This window comes from Physella acuta, unplaced genomic scaffold, assembly GCF_028476545.2.
Source record: "Physella acuta isolate Inbredline_101_S28 unplaced genomic scaffold, ASM2847654v3 ptg001333l, whole genome shotgun sequence".
Taxonomy (NCBI): Eukaryota; Metazoa; Mollusca; class Gastropoda; family Physidae; genus Physella; species Physella acuta.
Window position 1 is genome coordinate 89,325 of NW_026732848.1, and position 8,504 is coordinate 97,828.

The following is an 8,504-nucleotide window of genomic DNA, read 5'->3' on the forward strand; positions in this document are numbered from 1 at the left end:
TTTATATGGAAAAATATTTTAACCCCTCCCATGACCAATTCCTGGCTGCGCCACTGGAAAAAAATTGTTGTAATTAATAACATTTCTTTAATGTAATTACCATCCCCAATTATTTTCAAATATTAATAGACTAAAACAACAATATTATTAATGGGAACGATAAACAAACATGCATATTTTTTAAAAAATGTTAATGCAAGTTACTTTAAAAGCCAGTTATTTTAATGCATATTATCACTAAATCTAGATGTATTTACCCTTACATTTCAACCTAAGATGGAAAAAAAAATTAAAATCTGCATAAATTTAATTATTGCAATGCTCATTAGTAAATTTAACTACAACATTTGCATGTTTTAAAATATAGAAATCTAGATCTACTTTGTTTTTATTATTCTACTAAATTCTCATTCAACATTTTCTATATCTTTCGTTTTCCTGTTATGACCGATTCCAACTGGTTTGGGACGGCTGAGCTCGCGCTGTAAATTTTGGTATCGAGATGTTAATATAAATCGTAATCACACTTTGATAATTATTAAATCTTACTGCACTAGCATATATGAAAATTATTAAATAAAATTATAAGGATATATGAGTTAATTTTATCCTTAATATTATTTTATAATTTAAAAACTAGAAACAACTAGATTTAAATTATGATCATTTTTTTAATTTTTATTTTTCTAAAGCTAAGTACTCGATTACACAGAGAAGCGGACGGTTGGCTGGAGTATAAAAGCCAAACCTCCGTGAATTATTGCGAGAATTTTCTGTATAAAATTATTTGTGCTACTAGACTAACCAAGCTTGCAAATTATTATTAAAAATGTCTGGACGTGACGGTAAATATTCATTATACTTTGATTTAGAATATGTATTTATCTATAGCATATTTACGCGCGTGTATGCTTTACGCTTGTCTACATTTGACATAGGCTAACTGTCTTTAGATCTGGCTAGACCCGAATCTAGCAGACGCTAAACAACTTGTTTGCTAGCCGGGCAATGGCTGTGGTTGTAAACTAGCCGTCTAGATCTACAAATCTAATCAAATCACTGTTAATCAGAAATCCTCTAGATCTAGTCATGGGCTGGAGTAGATTTATAGATTCTAGAGACGCTAGATCTAATAATTTAATACTAGATCTAGAATCTAGTTCTAGTAGTTTTTTACTAGGATCAAGATTTACTTAGACTTAATCTAGATCTAGAAAATCTAGACTAGATCTAATCTAGATCTAGATCTAGATCTAAATCTAGATCTAGATTCTCTAGAGTCTTAGATCTAGATCTAAGATCAGATGTAGAATATTAGTCTAGAATCTACTAGAATATTGTAGAATCTAGAGATCTAGATCTTTGATGGTAAATTTTAAATTGATAGACCTAGATTTATCTTACGACTTAAATTTTATTTTATTTTGTTTTAGTCTAGAGAATCTAGGCCTATACTAGACTGTCTATACTTTATACTATACTTATAAATCTAGATAGATCTAGACTAGATCTAATTTCTAGATTCTAGATCTATAATCTATAGTCACACAGATCTAAACTGGAATTTATCTAGGTCTAGATCTAGATCATATAGAATCTAGATAGGTGAAGGACCCAGCCAGTAGCCCCAGTAACTTAACTTTTATTTATTAGATCTAGATCTAGGCCTATATATTTATATTTTTATTTAAGTACCCCACAAACCCCCATTAAAACTACTAATCAACTTTTGAGGTAGAGAATCTAACAACCACTGATGTTCTTTGATCCTACTCTACTCTCTAGAATCTAGATTTAATTTAATTTACAAGCAATCTAATCTAGATTATAATTATATACTAGACTTATATAGATCTAGTGATCTATGTGCAGCAGATTGTTTAGATTTCTAAATCTAGGATCCATTCTAGATATCTAGATCTAGGAGGGGGACTTATTTATTTAAACTTATTTAAGTGCCTGTTTTTAGTTTTACTTGCCTGTCTTAAGTGTATGTATTGTATTATGTATGATTATGTACTAATCTAGATATAGATCTAAGTCTAATGACATATATATGTAGATCTATGACAGTCTATGCATGTACTAAGTTTGGCTTAGGTGTTGGCTAGACATCTTTTTTTTTTTTTTTTTTTTGATCTCTCAGATGTATCTCTTCTACTTCTAATGTGCAACACTACTTACTATAGATCTAGATTTCTAGATTCTATAATTACTTTAGAATTCTTTTCTATGTAGAATTTTCTACCAGTGTTACTACTAGATTCCTCTAGTTTAGCAGTTTCTATATTTGCTAGTTTATTTTATAAATTTAAGTATACAAAATTAAACCTACTTGGTCAAAAGTGAGAACTAATATCATAACTGTTTTGTAGGTGGTAAAAAGAAAGGAGCTGCTCCAAAGGAAACTGAAGCAAAGAACCAGACTGAGGCCCCTGCTGCAAAAGGTGCAGATAAAGGTAAGATGTTTCTTCTGTAAATATGGAAGAAAATTGATGGCTCTGCTTTTTGTCCAGGCCTGCACAGCAAGTTTGTTGGTATTTCTTTATTTTCATGATCATTTGTGAGGCTCAGTTATTTGTGTGCTTTTACACTTTCTCCACAGCTGGTTTATCCTGTATAAAGTGAAGCCTAAGAATAAGCACATTTACAGCTATCCAGAAATATTCCTTGAATTGGATTCCTACATCTGCAAATTATATATTTTGTTTATAATCTCTTCCACATTCCCATTTTTTTTTTTTACACTAGGCCCTATATAGAATTCAGCTAAGGAACCAACCCATTGGAGACTTCTCCAGATCCAGTTTTGGCAAACATTAAAATTTAAACTGGAATTCCTTTGCATATTCCTGAATATATTTTTTTTCTTTCACAGCTGCTGGTGGAAAGAAAGGTGGCAAAAAGTAAGCAAGGGTCCAGTATGGTCTTCATCTCATCCTGTCCATAGTTTCTTCAAATGGTCATGATCGTTATTCTGCAATCCAATGTTGTAAAAAATATTTGCAATTGATATTAAATGTTTTTAATGTAGTTTTATTTTTGTTTGCAGTTTCTATTCTTGTTTGGCTGATTAAATTGTCTGTATGAATGATCTATTAATTCAGATATGGGATGTAGCAATGTATTAGAATTGGTCTTGTACAGCTCCACAACTTGTGTGATACAATCCACAGGTTAATAGTCAAGAATAATTTATTTCACTTGTAAAATTTATTTACTAACAGCTAATCTGCAAAAAAATCCCTGATTAATGTGTGAAAGTGGAGGCTGTATTATGTAAAAAAATAGTTGTTACATCTAAACCTTGTGAAGTATAGTTTTTAAAAACTTGCCTACTTCAGTACAAATACCACAATGGCAATGTTTAATGCATAGTGTGCTGCATTTGTGTATATAAAAATATCTGAAGAAATTGCTCTAGTACCATAGCCATCTAATTTAGTGGCTCAAATGCTACACAATAGACCAGTGGTAAGAAGACATTGATTGCAATTGTATTAAAGATTGCAAGCAACCCTTGTGCTCAATGAAGGCAAGGTTGCACCAGTTTTGAAAATTTTTAACATTTGGCAACCACAAATCCTGCTACTGGTAATACTAGTAGTGTTGCTACATTGTCATTTTGTCTCGTTACCATTTAATTAGTAGGCCTACAGTGGAACAATTTACAATATTAAACAACTAAATTGCAACCAAAACATATATTGGACACTGACCTGCAATTACACAATTCAATTTTAACAGGATGTAATTGTGGCATGAGTCAAGTTGAAGTAGTAGTTTTAGGCAACTGGCCACAAAAAAACATGAATTCAAGTAATCAAACTACGTCACTAATTCTTTGGTTCTCTGCAGCAAGGGGAACACTTGCTTACATAAGTGTAAAAGTAAAAGACTTAACACAATTTAGGGAAAAGGCTGAACTTTTGTGATGACTAATTTTTTAATGAAGGAAAGTTTGAAATTTATTAATAATTTTGCGTGTTTGAAAACATTTTGTTTATAAATCGTAATTACGTTTGATTAATAATAGCGAGGTTACTTAATGCTGTTACGTAGCAATTTTTTTCTAAAAATATTTACTAAGTTTTTATGGTGTGTGATGCTGAGGTGTGACGACAGTCTGGTGGGGGGTCACCATGGCGAAAAAAATGTACATAAAACGTGGTGCTTTTTCCAGTTTCATTTACAACTAATTAAGAGTTGCATACAATTTTAAATAGGCCTACATGTAACATCTCCGGATGAGTATGATAGGGGAAAATTGTTTATTACAAAGAAAAATATTCTTTATCGAGTTAAAGTTAAAGTACTGAAAGTAATAAACGCATTCTTTATTCCTCTCAATATTTATTTATTCCTCTACTAGAAGGGGTAGGGGGTGTCATACAATTGAAAAAGTTGGGATTATTACAACACCAAGGTTATAAAAAATATTTAGTAGGACAACATTGGGTTAATATCACACATGCACAAATGTTGACACAAGTCGTCCAAAAAAATAAAAGAGATAGTTGGGGTGACACCAATTAGCGAGTGAGCTGATTTTACACATCACAGTTGAACTTACTGAACAGTGTTTCTTCCAGACTTTTTTCTCCGGGGAGGCACTTGAAATTTTCGGGGGGGGGGGGGGGACACTGTTAAAAGTATAAATTTTCTATATAAATTATATAAATTTCATTTCGTTCGGGGGGGGGGGGGGAAAGGGGGCTCACTGGAAGAAACTGCTACTGAAAGAGGATAGGGTTGACAGCCAATAGAAACAATCGCCACATATAAATCGATTGCTAGGTAAATGAACGTCACAATTTTGGTTTACCGCATATAAAAGCTTAACTTAGTGAGTGTATATTTTTTTGTGTGGGGGAGGGGGGGGAGCTTTAAGCCCTAATACAAATTGTAAACTTAATTGGGTGAGTAGGCTTAGAATAGGTAGTACAAACTGAAGTTAACCATAGATCAGAGGCGTAGCAAGGGGGGGGGGGGGACATATGTCCCCGGGCGCCGACCTTAGGGGGCGCCAAAATGGATTGGAAAGACAAATTGAAAGTTTGAGGGGGGGGGGGGGGGTGTAAATCAAAAGTTCGAGGGCGGGGGGTGCAAATCGAAAGTTTGAGGGGGGAGGGGTGAAAATCGAAAGTTTGAGGGGGGGGGGGGTGCAAATTGAAAGTTTGTCCCCGGGCGCAAGGAAGGGTCGCTACGCCTCTGCCATAAATTGCAGACTTCTGTAGTGATGATGTCCCGAAAGAACTTTCAATTGTAAGCTCTATGACTATGACACAAATTTATAAAAAATATCTTAATAAATAAAACAGTTATGCGATTTTTAAAAAAAAGCAGAATTGTAGAAGAAAAAAAAACTGATTTTCAAAAAGTGCCATTTTTGAGAACCAATATTTTCTAAAATAAATAACATAGAAGTGTAGAAATTGGTAAAGTTGCTGCAAAGTTTGTAATATCTATGGCCAATTTCAGTCATCTAAAATGAATCTTTCTGAGGTAGAAAAAAATAATTGAAAATTACAAAAATGCGTTGTATTTTCATACTAAGAAAAAAAAAAAAGAAGAGAAAAATGATAGAATTCAAAAATTTGTAAAAAAAAATGTTTTGCTTTAGACACAGAATAATTCTAAATCTAAAAATATTGTGTTGATAACATTAACAGGAATAATGTATTCATTATTTTTTATATTACAAGAAACAGAATCTAAATTTAGTGGAGTTGTATGTAGTCTAATAAAGACCTGGTCCCCACAAGTGAAGCAGCATGAGTTGATGCCACATCAGGGGCGTAGCGAGGGGGGGGGCGGGGGGTGCGGACCGCACCGGGTGACACCATTTAGGGGGGGTGACACCAAGGCAAAAGATAGCAAAATATATAGAGAAAAACTCGAGGGGGGGCGGTGCAAATCGAAAGTTTGAGGGGGGGGGTGCAAATCGAAAACTCGAGGGGGGGGGGTGCAAATCGAAAGTTTGAGGGGGGGGGGGGTGCAAATCGAAAATTTGAAAGTTTGTCCCTGGGAAGGGTCTCTATGCCTCTGGGGGGGTGACACCATTAAGTGCCGCACCGGGTGACACCCGACCTCGCTACGCCACTGTGCCACATGCTTTAATTTCTTTACAAACCTATCGGGTTTATAACTGCTTTGGGGGGAACAGTTTTTAGCGCAATTTCCATACGGACAATTGCGATTATTAATTAACTCGTTCTGGATGGATGTGTGTCCAATGTGTGTCCGCAGCTTTAAGTCGTATCCAGAGTTTCTTCCAGGCATCTCTTCGGGAGGGCGAAGCCCCCCCCCCCCCCCGAACGAAATGAAATTTATATAATTTATATAGAAAATATATACTTTTAACAGTGTCCGCCCCCCCCCCCCCCGAAGAAAGTTTACCGCCCCCCCGAAGATTTCAAGTGCCTCCCCCCCCCCCGGAGAAAAAGTCTGGAAGAAACACTGGTCGTATCTCCTCCTCAACGAAGCAATATCGAGGACTAGTTCCAAAAGCAAATATGTTAAGCAAGTTCCGAGGATGATTGTGGGCCAAAAAAATTCCCGGAATTCCTTTCTGGATTTCTCGGAAAAGCCAAAAAAAACTCGAAAAAAAATGCAGTTTTTGGCCCATATCTCGGCAACCAGACCACTTAGCGACTTGAAACATTTACCAATCGATTCCTGCCATAATTTAGAACAATATTGCCGAAGGAAGTTTTCAAAAATATCCTTTCGTTCGGTCACAAAAAATTAATTAAGGAAATTGCGCTTAAATTGTCACTAGACTTTTTATTAACTTGTTTTTAACCACAACTCCACATCTTTGTAAGGCTTTTTTCCCTGAACCTTGATTTGGTGGAGCATCAAGAGTGAGCAGTGTTTCTTCCATACTTTTTTTCTCCTCGGGGGGGGGGGGGGGGGAGAGGGGGGCGGGGGTGAACACTGTTAAATATATGTAAAATGTATATATTTTCTAAATGCTCGGGGGCGGGAGGGGGGTGCGGACACTGTTAAATATATATTTTTTCTATATACATTCCATATTGTCGGGTGGGGGGGATCCCTGAAGAGATGCCTTGACGCCTGGAAGAAACTCTGAGAGTAAGCGAAACGTTTTTTTTGGGAACTGTAAGGGGGGGGGGTGGCCTTAATTTTCTTCCTTTCTGTAAGGAAAGTTCTGGATAGGCTATCATAAATATCCCCTGCTGTGGAATAAACAATTGATTTAGTGATTAATAAAATATTAATGAAATTCACTACTAACCTGCTATTGTGTAGACCTACTATTTGTCCTATAACTATAAACTTAAAATTCGACGTTAGAATAGTTGAGAAGCGGGAATATAAAAGTTAAACATTTTACAAGCAAAATTTCTCTTAGGTTTTTATTTACTAACTGGTCGTCCATAAATGATTACATTTTGTGACGATGTACAGAGTTTCTTCCAGGCATCTCTTCGGGGGGGGGGGGGGGGGGGGGGGCGGAGCCCCCCTACACCACCCACCGAAAAAATTCTACCGCCCCCCCCCCCCCCGTACGAAATGAAATTTATATAATTTATATAGAAAATATATACTTTTAACAGTGTCCGCCCCCCCCCCAAAGAAAGTCTACCGCCCCCCCCCCCCCCCCGAAAATTTCAAGTGCCCCCCCCCCCGGAGAAAAAAGTCTGGAAGAAACACTGACGATGTAGCAGGGGGCGGACTTGAAGGTGTGACGACACGTCACTGTTTATAAAGTCATAAACTGAATTTCAGCAGTTATATCTTTTTAAAGTAGTAATCTGTTAGAATAGGCCTAGATCTCTATATCAGTATATCTCAAACAATTTTCCTTGTTATCTAGCGGTCGAGGTCTGAGTGAACACGCGCGTTAGAACACTAATTAATATTGTGAGTATTCACAACTGTCGTATTGCTTTAAATATGTCACTGTTTAATGCTTTTATTTCTAATGTTCACAATCGTCACATTACATCGGCCTCAAAATTATTTTTACTATATCAAGAAAAAATAATTATATTCGTGTTGTAGAGGGGGGGGGGGGGGGGGAAGGAGGGAACCACACCCCGAGTTACCTTACCGGGTTACACCCGACCTAGATCTATAGTGACACCACTGTGTTGTCACTGTAGGGGATGCTCGTTTTAAACACACGTCAATTCGTTTATGGATGACACTATTATAGCATCTAGATCTATATCACAATCCACAATTACACTGTAATTTAGTCTTCTTATATCTTATACTGACTTAGATTTATATGATTCTAGGCTTAATAATACATCTGTAAAATTAAAAAAAAAAGCCTGCTAATATTGTATAGGTTAGTTTTAAGGAATAATATTTAGACTACTAGACTAATAACTAATTAATTAATTAAGTAACTACAAAACTAAGTTTATAAAAAAAAATAATTTGACTAATCCAATTTCTATTTCTTTTCGATTTAATAAAATGAATAATTTCTTCATTTTTTATTTCGATATTTTAAAAGAACATGTCTC

The 8,504-nt window shown here is 35.6% G+C and overlaps 1 long non-coding RNA gene across 1 annotated transcript; it reads left to right on the top strand.

Annotated features, from left to right (window-relative positions):
- Positions 1-690: 690 nt before the first annotated feature.
- LOC131958547 (uncharacterized) lies at positions 691-3,039 on the top strand. Its single transcript, XR_009389248.1, has 3 exons — positions 691-845; positions 2,376-2,459; positions 2,879-3,039. It is a non-coding gene; the product is annotated as an uncharacterized LOC131958547 (long non-coding RNA).
- The last annotated feature ends 5,465 nt before the right edge of the window (positions 3,040-8,504 follow it).